The following is a 21,845-nucleotide window of genomic DNA, read 5'->3' as shown; positions in this document are numbered from 1 at the left end:
AAAAGAGGGAGAGATACAAGAGAGAAAGAGAGACAAACGGACAGACAGACAGACGAAGCAAATCAGAGAGAGAGAGAGAGAGAGAGAGAGAGAGAGAGAGAGAGAGAGAGAGAGAGAGAGAGAGAGAGCAAAGGAAGAGGACATGAAGAAGAGAGGATGTTGTGAATTGAAGGAAGAAAGGAAGGAAGGAAGGTGGAACGAAGCAACAGAGAGAGAGAGAGAGAGAGAGAGAGAGAGAGAGAGAGAGAGAGAGAGAGGAGAGAGAGAGAGGAAGTGGTTGAGTGGAGCGAAGGAAGGGAAGGAAAGGACGGGAGGAAGGGAGGGAGAGAGGGAGGGAGGAAGACAGTATGTTAGCCTTGCACTCTTAGGGGGGGGGGTGAAAAAGGTGTGTTGGTTGAGCACTTCACTGTGTTAGGAGGGGCATTGTTGCTGGCAGGTGTGGGGGTTGGGGGTAGATACTGGCGGTAGGGGGAGAGGAGGAGGCGGAGGGGATAAAGACACTGGAAGGATGCTGGTGTTGGGGATGGAGTGCGGGTGGAGTGGGGGTGGAGCTGGAAAGGGGGAAGTGGAGTGGTGGGGGGTGATGGAGGTGAGAGGAGTAGGAAGAGGAGAAGGGAAGTTTAGAGTGAAGAGGTTAGTGGAGAGGGGGGGGGGGAGTTAGGTTGAGTGAGACTGTGAGGTGCGTGGAGTGATGTGGGGTTATGTTGTGGTTTGGTGAGAGAGAGAGAGAGAGAGAGAGAGAGAGAGAGAGAGAGAGAGAGAGAGAGAGAGAGAGAGAGAGAGAGAGAGAGAGAGAGAGAGATGAGGTGGGGATCAGTGTCGGAGGAGGAGGAAGGAGGGAGGAGGGAGGGAGAATGAGGGACACGCAAGAAGTAAGAAGTGGAGGGAGAGAGAGGAGGAGAAGAGATATGAGAGGGAGAACAAGGAGGAGGAAGAGGAGGAGGAGGAGGAGGAGGGAGGAGGGAGGGAGAGAAGGAGAAAGGAAACGCGAAGATGAAGTAACGTCAAATATTTGCGAAGAATTACAAATATGAAGAAGAAAAACTTGATAACCACATTCCCGGCAGTTTTCATTAAGGGAACACACCAACACCTGAGCTTCTTACAGCACGGAATTCGCTCCAATAATTGTACTTTTCCTTACCTTGGAACAGGAGAAAGACTGAGGCATGGAAAGTAAATGATATGAAAAATTTTGTCACTACACACACACACACACACACACACACACACACACACACACACACACACACACACACACACACACACACACACACACACACACACACACTCTCTCTCTCTCTCTCTCTCTCTCTCTCTCTCTCTCTCTCTCTCTCTCTCTCTCTCTCTCTCTCTCTCTCTCTCTCTCTCTCTCTCTCTGTATCAGTTACCTGTCTCACTTACCTGACTAATGGCACCTGGCTGGCATTACCTGGGTGGCATGTTACCTGTCCGATGTGCTATCAGGCCCCGGGGTCACCTGTGTACCTCTTAAGTGTTACTTGGCCTCCTGTATTACCTGGCTGTGTTACCTGCAGGGGGTGTTCTTATATTGTTACCTACTCGTTACCTGGTCATTATAACTTGTTTTACCTTTGTTTTTTTTTTGTGTGTGTGTGTTTTCTAGTATGTTAGTTTGTGTTACCTGGTGGAGGTTTTGTAATTGTTACCTAGTTCTCGTTACCTGGTCATTATTATTTGCGTTACCTGTTTTTTTTTTTTTAGTTACCTGGTATGTCACTGCTACCTAGTCTACGTTCCTTCCTGATACTTGGTTCTTACCCTAATTCTTTCCTTAATGAGTTAATTACCTGATTCTCCTAACCTGTTGCGCCGTACCTGGTTCTTGAGAGACTAGGTATGTACCTGTCATGCTTCTGACCTAATCTACAACATTACCTTGTCCTTACATCTTCATTAGTCACCTGTCTTGTCTCTCTTTACCAAATGACCTGGCCTTAATCAGTATTACCCAGCTATCAGCATTACCTCATTTAATTCAACGCACCTGCCTTGTTCGCCTGACTTACTAATTGACATGTTACCAGGCATTATAGTCTTACCTGGCCCCTAGTCTTACCTGCCTCTTGTATTACCTGTGTGGAGTTAGCTCACGTGTTACCTGTGATAGCGTTACCTGACCCACCGCTCGCACTGCCTTATATGGGGCCTCCCTGCCTACCTGTCCGGGCCGGCTTAGGGCAGGCGCGGGGCAGGTTAGGGCAGGCTATGTAAGGTATTTTAAGCAGCACTTTAGAGGGAATCATGGAGGAGGACACGTAGCAAAGAGGCTGAGGAGGTGAGGTGAAGGGAGAAGAGTCCAGCACCTCCAGTCTACTATCCCTCCTCTTCAGTTCTCCTCTTGCCACATGTTCCTCTTTTTTTTTTTATTTATTTATCTATTTTATCGCTTGTTAGTCTCATTACTTCATCCCTGTCTTGTAAGTTTCTCTCCTCTCTCTATTTTTATCCCTTATTTGTCTTCATCTCTCCTTCTTTTTCTTCTCCATCCTTCATCTCTATTTATTTATATTTATTTATCTCTTCTCTATATATTTTGATCTCTTATTAGTCTTATTTACTTCATCTCTCTCCTTTAACTCTCCTTCTCTTTCTTCTCCATCTTACACTTTCTTCCTTCTTTCTCTTTCTTCTCTCTTTATGTCTTTATCTCTTATGCGCCTCATTACTTCACCTTCCTCCTTCACCTCTCCTTCTCTTTCTTCTAAATCTCCTTCCAATTATTCTTACTCCTACGCTTCATTTTCTCAGCTTCTCTCTTTACACCTACTCATTACCTGACCTCCCTCCTTCAACTAGAGCCTAAAGCACCCTCCTCCTCCTCCTCCTCCTCCTCCTCCTCCTCCTCCTCCTCCTCCAGAAGATCCTTGGCTCCTGAGGGAGGTGTGGGCGGTGGTAGGAAGTGGGCCACCCCCAAAGTTTTTCCGCGTCAGTGTGTGTGTGTGTGTGTGTGTGTGTGTGTGTGTGTGTGTGTGTGTGTGTGTGTGGGCTGGTACACCTTGACATACCCAGCCAACCACACCGTTGTTGCCGCCACACCCACGCCCTTGCCCCTCACCTCACCTCACCACACCTTACCACACCCTTAACTCACTCACTCACACCCTCAGTATATATACACACACCCTCACTCACCCACACCCTCACCCACCACGCCCACCCACACCTATATTGTCACAGAGCACACCCAATACACCCAGCATGCCCACAGCCACGCCCACCACGACACGGCACTACAGTAGAGGTTAAGTCAATCAGGAAACGTAATCGGTTCGTAAGAGAGAGAGAGAGAGAGAGAGAGAGAGAGAGAGAGAGAGAGAGAGAGAGAGAGAGAGAGAGAGAGAGAGAGAGAGAGAGAGAGAGATGACCCTGAATTGGCCTATCGCGGACCATGTTTGGCGGCTGCGTAACTGTTCAACATCATGGTCATATATGGTCCCTGCCTCCCTCCTCCTCCTCCTCCTCCTCCTCCTCCTCCTTCTCCTAGTCGTCCTGTCATCCCACCTTCATTCCTCCCACGTCTTCCTGCTTCTTCGCCTCACACGGGCCCTTCAGAGAGAGAGAGAGAGAGAGAGAGAGAGAGAGAGAGAGAGAGAAGAGGTGTAAGAGAGGGGGTTCAGGGGGGGGCGGGGCATCAATGAGAGGCACCGTAAAAGGAGTTGGGCCGCTACCTCCCCCTCCCCTCTCCCCCTCTCCTGCATGCTAACTCCCTCTGAGTCATCGCACTTCCCCCTCTCCCTCTCTCTCCCTTCCCCTCTCTCCTATCCCTTCCCCTCTTCCACTCTCCTCTTACTCACTTCTTTCAGCCTTTTTTTTTTTTGTTTGGGTTGTTTTATTTATAGATTGACATTTATTTTAGCCGATAAAATCTCTCTCTCTCTCTCTCTCTCTCTCTCTCTCTCTCTCTCTCTCTCTCTCTCTCTCTCTCTCTCTCTCTCTCTCTCTCTCTAAACGAATACAGGTACACATGTAGGTCGTTCCGTTCAGGTCTGTGTGTGTGTGTGTGTGTGTGTGTGTGTGTGTGTGTGTGTGTGTGTGTGTGTGTGTGTGTGTGTGTGTGTGTGTGTGACCTTTGTCTTTCGTACGCATAAGATAAACTTGTTGATTTAAGTGTTTTTCTCTTATAAACGTAATCTATTTAACGTTCGTCTTTATAGTGTAGAAGAGGAGGTAGGAGGGAGGAGTGCTTGTATCTACTGAAGGAGGAGGAGGAGGAGGAGGAGGCGACCTAAGACTAGAATATTCCAGTATGTTTTGTTTCGCTTCGTTACTTTCACTACATACGACTTGGTGAACATTTTCTCCGCTTTCGCTCGACTACTAAGGGAGGAGTAGGAAGAGGAGGAGGAGGAGGAGGAGGAAGAGGAGAAGTGAAATATTCCTGGTATCACTATTATGTGTGAGAAAATTTTCCTCGCTCTGCTTCTGAAGGAGACGAAGGAAGAGGATGAGGAGGAGGAGGAGGAGGAGGAGGAAAAATCGCAGGAGTGGAATATTCCTAGTATTCTCCTCCCACGGGCCGCCGCAGCAGGGGATCACCACCACCACCACCACCACCACCACCACCTCGCCGTGATAAAGGATGAGATGCTTGATTTTCTGCTCGTTAGTTCACCACCACCACCATCACCACCAGCGCCGCCCTTGTGAGTGGTGGTGCGGTGTGTGAAAACTTGGGCGTGGCTGAGGGTGCTGTGGTGGTGTGCGGGCGTGGTGGTGTGCGTGGGTGTCTTGAGTAATGGGTGTTTGCGTTGTGTTGTGCGCGGGGGTGTCTGGTGGGGGTGGGGGTAATGGTGTTGTTGTGGTGTTGTGTTGCAATGTTGATGGACGGATGTGGTGGGAGTAACGTGCCCCGGGCCTGGGAGGGAGAGTGTAGTGGTGTGTGGTGGTGACGTACTTGATTTTTGGTGGTGCTGGTGTGGTGTGGTGTGGTGGCGACGCGTATAATGTAGTGGGTGGATGTTGGTGCGAAGGTGACGCACCTGTGTGGTGGCGGTCATGGTGTGGTGCCGGTGTTGTGGTGACGCGCTCCTGTCATGAAGGTAACGCACTCTGTGTGGTAGAGTTATGTGTAGTGGAGGTGACGGAAGTTGTGGTGAAAATGACCCACTCATTGTGCTTGGGGTGGCGGTGCGATGGGGGTGACACGCTCAGTATGGTAGGGTTGGCGGTGTGGTGTGGGGTGACGCACTCAGTGTGGTAGGAGTGGAGGTGTGGTGGGAGTGACGCATCGTATGGGGGTAGCGGCGTGGTGGGGTTGACGCGATGTAGCGGAGGTGACGGAAGTTGTGGTGGAGTGGAGGTGTGGTGGGGGTGACGCAGCGTGGTGGGGATGGCGGAGTGGTGAAAGGCGGCCTGGCCTTGCGGGAGTCGAGGCGGGCCTGAGTGTGTGTGGTGGGCGAGTGTGTGTGTGTACACGACCCTGGTTGCCCTGTCTTTGCCGCGCCCGCCCCGCCCTGCCCCGCCCGCCGCCCTCCACCCACACCTGGCGTGTTCATCCGCCCGAGGTGGAGGCGCCGGGCAGCGGGTGCATGGCGGTGTCCTCGCCTACCCAGCCAGTGGCCTTTCTCTCATTTTTTTGTAGGTCCTGTCTCCTGCCTGCTGCTGCCACTGCCCCTGGCAGCTCCCTGCTGGCCGCCGCCTGGCTGGCCCGGCTGGAGTGGCAGGGCAGACAGGGGTGACAGGAGAGGCTCCCGGGCCGCGGCGAGTGACGGTGGTGCTCGCCTTTCTCTGGAGGTGTTTTGTTGTTCTTGACGGCGTCGTTTCTCCTCCAGACGCGCCGCTCTCCCCCGTGGCTCCCGGCGGCCCGCTGTGCTGGTGCCCGCACGGCGCCTCGCACAATTACCAGGCGCGTTTTTGTGGTGTGAGCGAGATGAGCGGCGCTGCCTTCCTGCAGGAGGCAGTGTTCCATGGCCCCCCTGCGTGCCGCCCCCCGAGCCTCGCCGCCCGCTGATAGCTATGCAGGGGCACCATTTAGGGGTTCAGCTTCCCGCTCACCAAGTGATTAGAGCGGTAATGGTGACGGGGACGCGCCAGTGACGCCATAACGTAACAGGTGAGCCGAGGAAAGCCAGCGAGGAGCAGCAGCCGCCGTGTTGCCATTGGGTCCCGCGCACCCTGCCCGCCTCCACCACCCCGCCCTCCCTCCCTCCCACCCTCTTTTCCTCGTACCTTTTACCACCTGCACCTGTCCCTTCTCCCTGCATTATCTTCACTTCCTCGCTGCCCCGCCTTGCCCTCTCTGCTCCACCTGTGAGAGGTGGAGGTGAGAAAGGCAGCCCAGGCCTCACCCATGGGCCTCACGCCTCGCCGTGGGCTGGGGAGGCGCTGGTCGTGGTGAGCGAAGGGGTGAGGCGTGAGCGAAGAGTGGCGGGCCTTTGTGTCTGGCGCATTGTGCCCGACACCCACGACAACACGCGTTATTTGCCTTGTGTTTCGGCGTAACGGAGCAACGACAACGCAACCCACCATCAGGCGCCCAACGCGGCCCTCCCCCCGCTGCCCCCGCCCCCGCCACGTGGCCCCGCGGCTCGGCGCCTGTGATCAGGGCGAGGGAGGCAGCATGACGGACTGTGCGGTCGTGACAGCTTCATGATCTCGCCATCTCGCCCCTGCCCTCCCCGCCACGCCACCTTGCTCCCCACGCCAGTGTGGCCTGTCAGATGTGTACTACGTATAGCACCACACACACACACACACACACACACACACACACACACACACACACACACACACACACACACACACACACACACACACACCGTGACCCCATTCAGCACCCAGCACACAACTCAATGTCTGGACCCTCTCCCCTCCCCTATCACCTGGCCCCACCCTCTGCCCTGAGTCCACTGAGCAGCGCGGCACCCCTCAGCACCCTGGCGTCAGGAGTCAGACCTGCTCTCTGGTGTGATCCCAGACACTAATGCGGATCCAGTTGCCACCTTGCCTCGCCCTCCTCATTATCCTAGCGGTGGTGACTGCCTTGGCCTCAAACCACCCCAGCCACGCCACTCCTCTGCTCATTCACCACCTCAGCCCACTCTACCTCTCACTGTATCGTCACCCACTCAGTACCGTGCCTCATAATCCCTCCTCACCTAGTCTTGCCCACTTGGCCCACTCATTAGTTTGGGCCCACTCAATGCACTCTTCTCACTAGACCCTCTCATCCCTACGCGCCTGGACTTTACTGTTATTCGTTGCTCAGTCCCCGGTCACACTTCACACCCGGCCACCCCCACAACCAGTCTGTTCCATCAACCCACTCATTATTTCAGGCCCCACTCAGAATCTTGTTCTAATCGAGCTTTAATCTCCACTCTTCACCCTTTCTTCACCCTCTCACTCCTTCATATTTGCCTCCCTAACATCTCCATCTCGCCACGCTCATTACTGTCACCCCACTCATCACTCTGGCCTCAGTAATTACTGTGGTTCCTCTCGGCATCTGTTTCACTAATTACTGTTCCCGCAGCATTTTGGCTTCTCTAATTACTGTGGTCACGCTCAACACTTCTGCCGCGATAATTTCTGAGTCCATTTAACCAAGCCAACGCCAGAATCTGTACTGCTCTTGCCCGCAGACGAGGTGAACTTATGCATGGGTGTTGCTCTTCATTCCTCACTCATATTGGAGACCAACACAGCACTGCAGCGTTGCCCTCCACTGCTCACAGCGTTGTCGCACTGTACGGCTTTGGAATGGGACGTTTAACTCTCTTGAAAGTAGTGAAGTTACGTGTGGCTGTCAGTGTTCATTCCTTACTGATATTCGAGACAACAAAGCAGTTCCACCCGTACGTTCCTCTCCACCACTCCATAATGTTGTTGCATCTTCCGGGATTAAAATTTGTGGTCTTCAGGCGCGGTTTACGATTGTAACGTTTTGTCAACATGAAAATACTAATTGGATCTTAGAGAGTTGAATGATGAGGTGCATCCTTTTGGATGATATCTGGAGTATGTTCAGAAACTCGATGCCGAGAAAAAAAAGAAAAAAAAAATGTTATCGTACAGTTTTCACTCCTGGACCGCATTTAACACGTAATGAGCACCTTGGTGAAAACCTGAGCGGCGTTTTAGGCAGAGGAATATCTTGCACAACTGACTGTCAATGGTGATCTTAGTCTTGCTACAACGCTGGAATGCGCTGGTCTCTCCTTAGTCTAAAGGAAACGTTGTGGTGCAAAATCGAAGCGGAGTTTTGAAAAAGAAAAAAAAAATCAATCACTGATAACAAAGGAGTGATCAAGTAGTTCAAATAGTTTCAGTTTCCCCAATAAGTTCACGTGGGATTACTGAAATAAGATAACCGGTATAGTGCCACCAGCCGCTAGCCAGGTGATGCCAGGCTGAGGCAAAGGTGACCTGTGGGAATGGTGGTGATGATGTTTTGGTGCAACTCATCACAAAACTTATCCCCAATTTTTTTTTTTTTAATGTGTACTCGTGTAATATGTGGCACGTGAAAATGAAGCAGAATCTAAAATAAAATTATTTGCTTCATACTGCACACTACAACCATTTAAATTTTTATTAACTAAACGTTTGAATTTCTAAACATTTTTTAGTGCACTCCACTGATACGAGGCGCGTAAAAATTATGTAGCAACTAAAATTGAACTGATCGTTTCATATCATATACGACTCTTTGAACTTGATTGAACTTTAAACGTTTGAGGTTTTCTGTCGATGCTGAAACGGTACAGAAGCCGAAATGGTACACGGATGACCCAGCATGGTTAGTGAACACTGATGCCACACAGCTTTACGAGTGACCTCTGCCCCACCCACCACATCAGCCAGTTCAGCCATGGCTCTACTTAGCACTCCAGTATCACCATTCATATTAGTTCTCATCCCATCAACCTCACTGACTGTTTGGGCTCCAGTCATTGCCATCTTGTCCTCACTCACCACCTCTTCCCTGTCGGCTCCTGTCCCATCAGACTCTGTTTGGTTTGGTTCATGTCATTGCTGTCTTGTCCCCGTCTGGCCCCTGTTGTCTCCTGCCCCCATTCTGTCTAGTGGACCAACTTGTGACTTCACCTGTTTAGTTTTGTGGTTCCCTACACTCCCTCTGGCCCTATTGGTACCCTTAACCCATTTAAATATCCAGTGTCCTGACCCCACTCCGCCTTTTAGCTCAACAAGTTCTCTCCGTATTCAGACCATAGTTAGGATCATATTCTGAAACACTTCTGCTTGCGCTTCGATTACCTTCAAAAGCCTCTAGGTGAAGTTATACCGGTTCATAAGGTGATCTTTACGGTACTAGTGACAGATCAACGAGAGTTCTATATTAGTACCAGCAAAAACACTCTTAAGAAACCAGCTGTTCATCTCTGTGGCCTTGAAAAGAGTCGTGGTGAGAGAGCAGAGTGTTTCTGAATACTGGCCATCGTCCCACTCAGCTTCCAGTTCCCACTCGGCTAATCCCATTCAGCATATCTTATTACTCCCACACAGCACCTTATCTCCCCTCACTGCCCTCTCCTCGACCGCCCATTCCCTCCCCATTTAGCCAAACACCACTCAGCACCTTAGCCCCTCTCAGTACCTTCTCTCCACTTACTCAAACCCAACTCATTCTCCTTCCCTTATTATTCCAGTACATTTCACCACTCAGCCCTCTATATTAGCCAGATACTATTAGCACATGTTCCCACTCACTATCAGCAGTCAAGTCCCACTCACCACCACTTTAGACCCCACTGAGTCCATCGCCCTTGTTTTTATTTCCCTCTTAGTTCCCACTCGTCACACCTACCACTCAGGATTTTGATGGCTCCCTGGTACTCTCTCTCTCTCTCTCTCTCTCTCTCTCTCTCTCTCTCTCTCTCTCTCTCTCTCTCTCTCTCTCTCTCTCTCTCTCTCTCTCTCCTCTCTCTCAAGTACCCCACTCAAGTTGTTAATCATGACCCCTCTCCTTACTTTGGTACCACTTGTTCCTCTTAATGTCCCGACCCCACTCGGCCCTTCACTCCACTCATTTCCTTCACCCCCACTCAGTACTCTTGCCTCACTCGGTCTCCTTCCCTCCACTCATAAGCATCTTGACTCTCGGATCCACTCAGCACTTTGATCTCACTCAGTACCCATAATTCATTCACAACAACCCTGTCTTTCTCAGATCCACTCAATTCCTTAACTCCACTCATAACATCGTGTCTCAGCCCACTCATTAATCTTCCCCAGTTAGCTCCTCTGTCTGACTCAGTACTACAGCCCACTCAGCACTGCAGCTCAGTAACCCAATTTTCCCACTCATCATCCTTAGCCTCATTAGCACCACAGCTCAGTAATTAAATTTCCCACTCAGCACCCTCGCCCCACTCATTGCTAGCCCACTCATGCTTCCCTGTCCTTCCCTCAGCACCCTTGCTATATATTTTCTTTATTACAGCCCAGTCAGTTAATTCACAACTCAGCTACCCATGCCTCATTCAGCAGTCTCACTCAGCACTGTTACTCCACTCAGCACCATCGTCCCACTCATACTTCCTTCTTCCTTCAGCACTATTGTAACTGAAACTTTACGTCACTTACCACCTCTGCCCCACTCACCTGTCCTTCTTTTGTTCCCCATCAGCGCCTTTTTTCCCCACTCACTAAAAGTCCACTCGTATTTCTCTCTACCTTCCACTCAGCACCATCATCTCAGACACTACTCGTCTATTGTAACCCTCAGAACTTTTGCCCTCACTCACTACCTTCCGCTTAGCACTGTCACCCCACTCAGCACCCTCACTCAGCACTCCCATCCCTTCGTCAGCAGATACAGTGTTACCTATCCCTCCCTCACTTGTACCCCCACGCAATACAAGTTCACTCCTAAACGTTACACTGTCACCCCACTCAGCACACTCATGCAACCCACTCCTTCGTCAGCAGAGGCAGTGTTACTTACATCACTCAGCACCATCACAGACACTCCCTATATCATGTTACCTTCAGGATTTCTGCCCTCACTCATTACCCACTAGCACCGTCACCCCACTCAGCACCCCCTCCCCATCGCAACCCTTTCGTCAGCAGTGCGGCCCCAGTTCGTACCGAGAAGGGGCGTTCCCTCCTCCTCCTCCTCCTCGCCTGCAGGAAGAGAGCAGCGGCAATAGAAGCCCCACGAGTCAGTAAGCCGCCAGTGACTGACCTTGGCGTGGACGCGGAAACACACCACGCCTGCCAGTCTTTGTTATTGGATTAGGGAGGGTGGGAGAGGGCCGGGGAAATGGGGGGACGGGGAGAAGACTAAGGCTGGAGACAGGACGGAGTGGGGGAGTGTCGCAATGGAGGAGACTAGGGGAGAGGTGGAGGGTATGGGGGTTAGTGGGGGGTTTATTGGGGCGCAACTCCCCCCCTCCACCTCCCTCACAAAAGCTTTACTGCCGCCATGCTTCCCCGGTTCTATGTCTCCCTCCCCCCTCCCCCCTCTCCCCTGCATAATAATCACCCGCACGCTTTGATGCCGCTCTAGCGATCTCGGTTGGAATCCCTGCCGCGTGTTGCCGCGTTGCCGATGCCCCGCGAGTGATACGGAGGGAAGGGCTGTAGCAAAGAGCCTCCTGTGATTGGCTAAACCCCGTGAAAACTAAACCCTGAGACCTGTCCACTAGTTTAGACTCACTTAAGCCTCCATTTTTTCTTTCAAACTTCAATCCTTCAATTTTTTTTTTTTTCCCAGTCTGTTTTCCTGTGATTGGCTAAACAGTCCACACTGAGCCCCAAGACCCGCCCACCAGTTCATTCTTGACCTTCATCACTTAAACCTCCTTATTTCTCACAAACTTCCCTCCTTCAAATTTTTAGTTTCTTCTTGTTCTACTTCTTTTCCTGTGATTGACTGACCACCCCCTCCCCCTGGACACTGAGCCTTGAGCCCTCATTCACCAGTTTATTCTTGACCCTCATCATTTAAACTTCCCTTTCCCTTTCAAACTTCTCAATTTTTTTTTAACAACATTTTGGCTGTTTTATCCAATCAGTATCGTTCTCTTCCTTCTTGCAAACTTCCCTGTTTTTCAATATCCTGCTTATTTTATCCTGTCATTATTCTCCTTATCTTCTCTTCCTCAAACTCCCCACTTCTCCTGTTAATATCCTGATCATTCTGTTCTATCATTATCCTTCTTATCTTACCCTTCCCTCAAGCTTCCCTCTTTTTTTTTTTCAATATTCTATTTATCCTATCACTGTCTTAGTCTTATTCTCGCAAACTCCCACTTTTCCTATTAATACACTGATTATTTTATTCTATCTCTGATCTCATTCTATTGGTAACGCCTTCCCCCTCACCTCCCAACGTTGTATCTCATTTATGTTCTTTCCTCATTCCTCCTTCTTCTTCTCTCCCTCCCTCCCTCCCTCCCTCCCTCCCTCCCTCCCTGTTAACCGTATCCGCCTCACCTCCTTTCTGCTCAGTTTTGTCCCTTCTCTCACCCCCTTCCCTCCCTCTCCCCCTCTCCCATTATTAACCGTATCTCCACCTTATTCCTATACCTAATCCCCCCTCTCTCCCTCCCTCCTCCCCTCCCCACCTCATATCTACCCAGTTTCATACCCATACACCCCTTCCCTGCCCTCCTTACCATATCCCCTCCCCTCCTTTCCCTTCTCGCTTAAGGCTCCTTACATTAATTTTACCCCCCTCCCCCTCATCCCTACTCAGTAACCCCCTCTCCCCTTTCCCGTCACCCCCACCTCCCCTCACACTACCTCCAACTCGTTCACCTCTATTGCAGTAATCCGACCCTTCCCCCCCCTTTCCTTCCTTCCTTCATATTTTCAGTTTCTTCCTCCACTTCCTTTCCCTCTTCACCTCACCCCAGTACAAGATTCCCTCAGCCTACCCTTCACCCCTTGCTAGGTCTCTCACCCCTACGCCCCTATTCAGTAATATTTCCTCCCCTCCCCATCACCCCCACGAGACATCTCCCCATATCTTTCCTTTTACAGCCTACCCCCCCTCCTCTCTCCTTCTTCCACTTTGTATCTCCCCTCTTCGCTCTTCCCCTGTATGAGTATTTAATTCTCTCTTCCCCTCCTGACACATATCAAGTCCCTTCCCCGCTCTCTCTCTTCTCTCTCCCCTTAAGTAATCCCCTCTTCCTCTTACCCTCATCCCCAAACTTATCTTCTTCTCCCCTCAAATCACCTCCTTTCCCCTCCCTTTCATCCACACGCAGTAATTCTCCTCCCTCTCCCCAAAACAGAGCAGTCCCAGCTTCTTCACCCCAATTGAAACCATCTCCCCTCTTTCTCTTCTCCCCACTTACTCCCTCCCCTCTTATTACACGGTATCTCCCCTCCCCAATCACTTAGTAAACTTCTTCCCCCTCCTCCTCTCCCCCTTTGTATGTCATAGCAGCCCCTCCCCTCACAGATACCCTCTTTCCTTCCCCTCCCCTCATTGCACAGTCCCCTCCCCCCTTCACTCAGTAACTCCCCACCATTCCCCTCCCTCTCTGTTCTCTTATTCTCCCCATTACACAGTTTTTTCTTCCATCTCTCTTTCTATCTCTCCTCATTTACTCTCCTCCTCCTCCCCCCACCATTCGCTCACAGTAACCCCCCCTCTCCCCGCATCACCACACATCAATCTCCCCTTTTCTCCCTCCCCCTTCACCCTTAAAAAGTTTCCTCTCCCTAGCTCAATATAATCTTTCCTCCCTCTCTTTTAAATTTACTCCTCATTTTCACCCCAACAGCTCCCTCCCCACCCCGTCCCTCTCCTCACTCCCACCGCCACATTCTCGAACATTCTCCCCTTCACTTCATACAGTAACTTCCTCCCCACCTCTCGTATTCTCTCCCTAACTGAAACTTTCTTCTCTCCTCCCCATCACACACACCCTCTACCCCCTCCTCCTCTACCACCCCCATCATTGATCTCTCAAAGCACATCACATCAGTATTAATATAAACAGGTCAATGCAAATGTTCTTACCTGTCGCTGTTACACCCTGGGGGCAGGTAGCAGCTCACCTGGGCACTCACCTGTCTCGGGAACACCTGTGTGCCTGAGCCTCTCACGATGACTTACCTGGTGGCGCTTGGGGGGAGAGGAGGGCGGGGAGTGGGTGTGGGTAGGGGTGGGTGGGGCAGGGTGAGCGCGTGGCAGGGGCGGGGCGCAGCATGGGTGCGGGGTGGTGACAGGGCGTGGGGAGAATGGCGCATGGGTCAGGCAATAGGGAGGGGGGAGGGGGGGGCCTGCCGAACCAAGAGGAGGGAAGGCCGTAGAGTAGGCAGCGGCAGGCGGCCTGTGCACCTGTTGCAGGGCGACACACCTGCAGCGCCACTAATTGCCGCACACCCTGCCGGTGACTTACCTGTCCCCGCTGCCCCGTAAAAGAGGCCCTGCGCGGGGAACAGCAGCGTCTGACTTAACGGTACCAAGGGACAAGGTGACTCACGGAACAGGTGTTGTGCCGCTGCTCGGGGTCTGGCTGGCGGGGGACGCGGACACTGTCGAGGGCTGCCTGCGTGGCCTTGTGGTGATGGTGGTGGTGGTGGTGTGGGCAGCGGCGGCGGCGGCGGCGTCGACGGGGCAGGAGGCGGCGGGGGAGGCGGGGCCGGGCTGCGGGACACGGCACCCGCACGAATCACTCGCTCAGGGAAGACTGGAAAGCTCGCGCGCGCGACGGTCCGCGGATTATATACCAACTCCCTCGACCTCCACCAGGCCACGCCCCCTGCCTCCTACGGCGCCGCTCATTGGCCGGTGTAGGAGATCATCGGCCACTCAGAGGGACGCCTTTGCTGTGCCCGCCGGTGATTGGCTGGCCATGAAGCAGCTCCTCCTTTTCCAGCTGTCGTGTGAGGATTTCCTGGCCGTCACCTGCTCTGGTTGCTTTTCTTTCGGGAATTACAGAACATTTGTCATGAGGCAGCGATCCCCCGCCAATTAATTGCCTTGGGACGCGACGCACCAAGGCGAGGCCAGGCGGTGCCAGGGGCGGCCGCCGTGCGCGGTGGGCGTGCGGTGGAGTGCGGCGGTGTGCGATACCGTCCGACCGGAGTCCCCGCAGGACGAGGGGAGTGGTGGGCAGGCGGCGAGCCACGCCAGCGTGTGCCTCCTGCTGCCGCGCCGCGCCCCCCTGGCCCTCCCCTCAGGCACGTTTCCCTCACCTTTGCATCGACCACTCGCCGCCTCCTCTCCCCTCACCCTCACCATCACCCTCCCCCCCTTTCCCACACCCTTCTGGCTCCCCTCATCCTTACCCTCAGTCATCACACCCTTGTATGCCTCCCGCCCCCATCGCCGCCACCCACCACTCCCCTCAGCCTCGCCCTCGCCGCCCCTCACACAGCGCCTCGCCGCCCTAATGACCACTTGAGTCGCCGTGACGAGGACGAAGTGATCCGCGCTATCGCCAGCTTATCGAGAGCCCCATTTTTTCACCAGATGAGGCCTCGCGGTGGTGGTCCTGGCCGGCTGGCTGGCTGGTGGCTGGTGGCTGTCTGGGGCTGCGTCAAGGCCAGGCTGCGAGGCGGTGGCGGGAAGAAGATGCTAAGAACAAATGCCTCTTGACTTTACGGCCGTTACGGAGTCGCTTTTCCCCGCATCCTTGGTATTCTAGCGGGGTCACATTATCATCGACGCGTCATAAGTTCTCGGGGAAGCACAAATGGCTGTCAGATCGTAAAAGTCCCCAGAAATTACAGGTGTGGATGCCTGAGCGGGGACGAGGCGAGGCTGGGGAGAGGAAAAAGTGGCCACACATTCCTGCGGCTTCGTGGCTCCGTGTGTATTATATTGTATTGTATTGTATTAGATTATTGCATTACGCGCCGTGGTGTTGCTTGACGATTAGCGGCGTGCTTGGGTGTTACGAAGAGGTGTGGTGCTCATGTATTAATTAAATTATCTGTGTATTTATTTATGTGATGTGGCATGATTTGTCTCTGTGCATCAGTAGAATTTCTTTGAATGTTGTAAAGAGGTGTGGTGTTGACGCATTTGTGTATCTGTTTGTTTATCTATTTATTCTTTTATTTAGTTACATGTCTGTCTGTTTATTTTGCTCTCTGTCTCTCTATCTATCCATCCATCCATTCATCCATCCATCCATCCATCCATCCATCCATCCATCCACCCATCCATTCACCCATTCATCCATGCATGTATATCTATCTATCTATCTATCTATCTATCTATCTATCTATCTACCTACCTACCTACCCATGTGTACCTATCTATCTATATATTTGTTATCTCAATAGAAATTTGTTGATAAGGGAAAAATGTCCATATCTTTTAACATATATTTTTTTCAGTTGCATAATCTGTTATAAGTGATTAAATTGATGTCTCTTTCCTTCATTAACCTCATAAATTCAAAGAAAACGTTCTCGCTCTCACATATCTATTATTTGTTATCAGAGTGTATCTGTATTCCACATTATCTTAAGTCATGCGTCTTTACTTCATCAACAGTGCACTCAGAGCAGCTCACTTGGTGCTTTACAAGACAAAGGAAGACGTATTTAAGCGCATATATTATTTGTTATCAGCGTGCATCCGTATCCGCACAACCTTCACTCTTGTCTCTTTGGTTTATTTAACGATTTAACATTACACTCAGAGCAGCTTACCTTATGCTTTACACGAGGGAGATGTCTTTAATCGCACTTATTATCTTTTGATCTGTGTGCATCTGTATCACACAGTCTTGAATCATGTGTTTCTGGTTTGTTAACGTTTCACTCAGAGCACCTCCCTTTACGCCTTACACGGCCAAGGAAGATGGACCTCATTGCATTTACTGTCTTCATGTCTTATTACTATACATTTATATTTACATAGATTATTGAATTAAGGTCTAGGTGCGTTATGAATTTAATATTTGTTGGAACTTTACCTTACGCTTCATTTGACAAAGAAAAAAAAAGAAATTTTTTTTTCTTCTTCTTCTTCTTCTTCTTCTTCTTCTTCTTCAGAGTACATGTCGCTAAATAAGTTACTGAATTAATGTTCCTTTACCTGATCAAGTTTATATTTATTAGAGCTTCCTTCACGGTTAACTAGATAATCGAACTAAAATATTCTTAGTAGTATTTTTTACTGATTAATTTATCCTCGTACTTTTTTTTTTTTTTTTTTTTTATCTATTCGAGGTATCAAATTAATGCCTCTTTATTCTATCAACTCAAAACTACTGTGAACCTGAACTTGCTTAACGATTATATTCCTATCCTTTCTTTAACACGAGGTATCAAATTAACGCGTCTTTACTCTATCATCTTAAAACTACATTAGATTTAAACTCACTTAATGCTCTACTTTTTGTAACCATTATATTCCTCCATTTTCATCTACACAAATCAAATCGACGCACCTTTTACTGGCGGTGCAGAGAGAGAGAGAGAGAGAGAGAGAGAGAGAGAGAGAGAGAGAGAGAGAGAGAGAGAGAGAGAGAGAGAGAGAGAGACGCAGGTGTTGTGAGGAGAGTTATTCCCTACCAGTTTCTCCTGAGAATCAGTCCCCGTGAAGAAGCCAAAAGCGAGACCAATCAGCCACACACTCGCTTCTTGACACCCGTGCCTCTCTTGACTTCCTCCTCAGCTTGCTGCAATGTCTCGCCGCTTTTTACTATTAAGACCAACTTGAGATCAATACACATTTAACACTACTTTTATATATATATTTTTTTTTAATTAATTTATTATTATTATTATTATTATTATTATTATTATTATTATTATTATTATTATTATTATTATTATTATTATTATTACTATTTATTATTATTATTTCTTTTTGTGCAGCCATAATTCCTATATTTTAATCTATACGGTGTATCAATGGACTTTTTTTTTTTTTACGGTATTAGCTTAAGACTAACTAGACTTATTTGACTTTTTTTTTCCAGGGATTATATTTTTACGTATATTTCAAATAGTTTTTACTTTCTTAACTAAGACAAACTTGAATGTAAACTTAACGCAATATTCCACCACCAAAATTAAAGCACTTTTTACCATCAACTTAAGACAGACTTGAAGTGTATGTAGACCTAGGTAATATTCTATCACTTTAATGCACATTTTACTTGAAATGTAGACTTCACCTAATATTCTACTATGAAATCAATGCACTTTTTACAATTGACTAAAGACCAACTATAGATTTAGACTAACGTAACTTAACCTAACCTAACTATAGATGTAGACCAACCTAACTACTGATCTAGACCAACCTAACGTAGCCTAACCTAACACTTTTACCGCAAACTTAAAATGGACTTACCTAATAATTTACTATCAGATTAATGCACCTTTTTAACCTATTAACCTAAGAATAACTATAACTAGACTAACCTAACCTAACCTAACCTAACCTAACCCAACCCAACCTTATCTAACCAAACCTAACCAAATCTCACCCACCTCAACCCAACCCAACCCAACTAAACCAAACCAAACCAAACCTAACGTAACCTAACCTAACACTCTTATCGCTCCACTTGACACCTGCGCCTCTCTTCCCCAGGTAAGGGACGGGTGGCGGCGGGGCGAGCCAGGTAATCACCAGGTAACTCTCCGTACAGGTGAGTCTACAGGGGGTCCCTCCGCCACGGCGCTGCCCAGGTGGGTCTCATTCCTCACATTCCACCTTCCGCCCTCCGCCTTGGCCTCTGTGCCGGGGAGAGAGAGAGAGAGAGAGAGAGAGAGAGAGAGAGAGAGAGAGAGAGAGAGAGAGAGAGAGAGAAGCTGTGGTGATATATATATGTTGAATTTGGAGCGCTACGGAGAGAGAGAGAGAGAGAGAGAGAGAGAGAGAGAGAGAGAGAGAGAGAGAGAGAGAGAGAGAGAGAGAGAGAGAGAGAGAGAGAGAGCTGTGGTGGTATATGTATGTTGAATTTGGAGCGCTACGGAGAGAGAGAGAGAGAGAGAGAGAGAGAGAGAGAGAGGAGAGAGAGAGAGAGAGAGAGAGAGAGAGAGAGAGAGAGAGAGAGAGAGAGAGAGAGAGAGAGAGAGAGAGAGAGAGAGAGAGAGAGAGAGAGAGAGAATTGAGGTCATGAACGGTAATACCAATTCAGTGTTAAATCAGCGAATCACGATCATGAAAAAAAAAAAAAAACGAAAAAAAAGAAACACGAGTAAGAAAAAGAAAGAGAGAAAGAAAAAAAAAAAAAGAAAAGAGAACCTGGTTGACCTTTGACCTGCCTCGGGGTGCCCTGACCTGCACGGCCTGCCCGGGATCACTCATGTGTGGAATATTGGCGCTCTTTACTTAGGCAGGTGTTTTCATCACCCACTTACCCATCTGGCCCCGTGTCTGCTTGCTCATTCATTTATTCACTCAACTCATTTGGAGATTAAGTTATTCTTCCTTGTGTCTGCTTTTATTTATTTGTTTATTTATCTATTTATTTTTTATGTCCGGGTTTATTTTTTCGTGTTTTTTTTTTTCTTCTTTTCTTCGTTTACTCATTTAACCCTTTCGCCGGCTAAATTATTCTTCCTCGTGTCTACTTTTTATTTATTTATCTATTTTATCTATGTATTTTGTCTGGGTTTATTTTTGTTAGTCTTTCATTATTTTACTGGTTTTTTTTTCTCTTTCTCTCTTTCTTGTGCCGCTCCTTCATTTATTCACTTAACTCTTTCGTAGATTAATTTTTTCTTCTTCGTGTCTGCTTTGATCCAGTTAACTTTTTTTTTTTCTGTCTGAGCTTATCGTTAGTATTTCATGACTGTTCTTTTTTTGTGTTCATTTGTTTTCAATTGTAACTCCTTCACTTATTCATTTAACCCTTTCGCAGATTAAGCTATTCTTCCTCGTGTCTGGTTTTTATTAAATTTCTTTTTTGTTGGGGGGCTGTTATTTTTTTTTTTTTTTAGTCTCATGATTTTATTTATTTTTTCTTGTGCCATTTATATATTTTTTTCTCCATGTGTCTGTTTTTATTCTTTTTTTTTTTTTTTGCCTGAGTTTATTGTTGGTGTTTCACGATTTTACATTTTTTTTCCCTTGTGTTTGTTTTTTATTGAGTTCAGTTTGTACTCGAGTCATTAAGAAATTATGTCATTTTTCGTGTATCTATTTTCATTCACTTTAATTTTTGTCTGACTGTATTGTAAGTCATTCGTAATTCTTTTTCTTTTTCTTTTTTTTCACGTTCCCTTTTAATTTAATTTGGTTTGTGCATGAATTATTCAGAATTTATGTTATTTTCTGATATTTATTTTTATTCATATTTTTTTTTTGTCTGAATTTGTTGTCAATCATCCATTATTTTTTTCTCGCGTTTTTCTTTAATTTAATTCAGTTTGTGCTCTAGTATTTATTTCTTCTTTTTTTCTATGAATTTTTCGTAATTCACTCATGATTTTATTTTTTTCTCGTATTTTCTTCAGTTTAATTCAGTTTGTACTCAGTCGTTCCGAAATTTCGTTATTTTCTTGGTATTTCTTTTTATTTACATTTTTTGTCTTGATAAATTGTCATTCATTCATCATTGCCCTTTTTTTTTTTTCTCGTGTTTATTTAAATCAGTTTGTATCCAAGTCGCTGAGACACTAAGTTGTGTTTTCATATGTGTTTTTATTAGATTTGCCATATACATTCTATCATAAGTCATTGATGAAATTCTTTTCTTTTCTTTTTTTCATAATTCAGTTCAGTTTGTTCTTAAGTTATTCCGAAACTTAGTTATTTTCTCGTATGTACTTTCATTTAATTTACGTAACTTAATCCATCATAACTCATACATTAATTTAATTTTTCCCTAACAAGTTTCACAGTTTAATTCAGTTTGTGCATCCAATCTAATATTTATAAATCATCCGCATCCTCAGTTTCTTCTTCATGTTTACTTTTATCAAATTAACTTTTTATACGTAACCGATATTCATTTTATTTATGCTATTTATTTATTCATTAGTTTTCGCCCTTTTTTTTTTATGTGGGTTGAGTTATCAGTGGTATCTGTCCGCCACTGAAACCTGCCACGCCAAGGCCACGTGATGGGGAGGGCGTGGGGGTGTGGGGGTGATGGGCGGGCGTGGGGGTGGGTGAGAGTGGGTGAGTGGGTGGGGGCTAGATGAGACGGGGGGAAGTGAGACGGTTGGTTACTGCCTCACGCCACACCTGCTTACCTGTCTGCCTGTTTGCCTGCTTGTTTGTGTGTCTGTTTGTCTGTTTGTTTGTCTGTTTGTTTGTTTGTTTGTCTGCCAGTTTGTCTGCCTGCTTCTTTGTCGCCCTGTTTGTTTGATTCCTTGTATGTATGTTTGTTTGTTTGTTTGTTTGTTTGTCTGTCTGTCTGCTTGTTTGTCTGGTTATCTATTTGTCTCTATTTGTTTGTTTATTTGTTTGCTTGTTTGTTTACCTGCTTGTTTTTCTACTTTGTCTATTTGTTTGCTTGCTTGTTTTTCTTCTTGTCTTTCTACTAGTTTGTCTTCTTGTTTATTCGTCTGATTGTTTGTCTTCCTGCTTGCTAGACTAATAGGTAAACATGCAGACAGACAGGAAGGCAAACAGACTGACACGCATAGACACCCTCAGACAGACATGAAGGGAGGGACACACACACACACACACACACACACACACACACACACCAGTCCCTCCCATCCCCCCAGTTCCTCCTCCCTGGCAGCTTATCGCGTTAAAATTACCTATGCATAAAAACACTGGAAGGAAGGAAGAGGTAAATCAGTGGGCAGGTTAGGTTTGGTTACAGTTGTCCCGCGCCTTGCTCCTGCGCCCACGGTAACCACTACCCTCCCCCCCAAGCACCTAGCCATATACAGGTGGCCCCCCCTTCACTCTCCCCACCCTCCCTGTCCTGCCTCGCCCACCTCACCCCTTCCCAGCC

The 21,845-nt window shown here is 48.1% G+C and overlaps 1 long non-coding RNA gene across 1 annotated transcript in view; it reads right to left on the bottom strand.

The window, feature by feature from the left end:
• The window catches only part of LOC135111507 (uncharacterized), a 24,952-nt gene extending 9,858 nt beyond the window's left edge, over positions 1-15,094 (bottom strand). Inside the window, exon 1 of the long non-coding RNA XR_010273757.1 lies at positions 14,436-15,094. This is a non-coding gene — a long non-coding RNA (uncharacterized LOC135111507). The remainder of the gene's footprint in view (positions 1-14,435) is intronic.
• Positions 15,095-21,845: the final 6,751 nt, after the last annotated feature.

Source organism: Scylla paramamosain, chromosome 22, assembly GCF_035594125.1.
Source record: "Scylla paramamosain isolate STU-SP2022 chromosome 22, ASM3559412v1, whole genome shotgun sequence".
Classification (NCBI taxonomy): domain Eukaryota; kingdom Metazoa; phylum Arthropoda; class Malacostraca; order Decapoda; family Portunidae; genus Scylla; species Scylla paramamosain.
The sequence above is the reverse complement of the archived record's forward strand: the minus strand, read 5'-3'. Positions and strand labels throughout refer to the sequence as shown.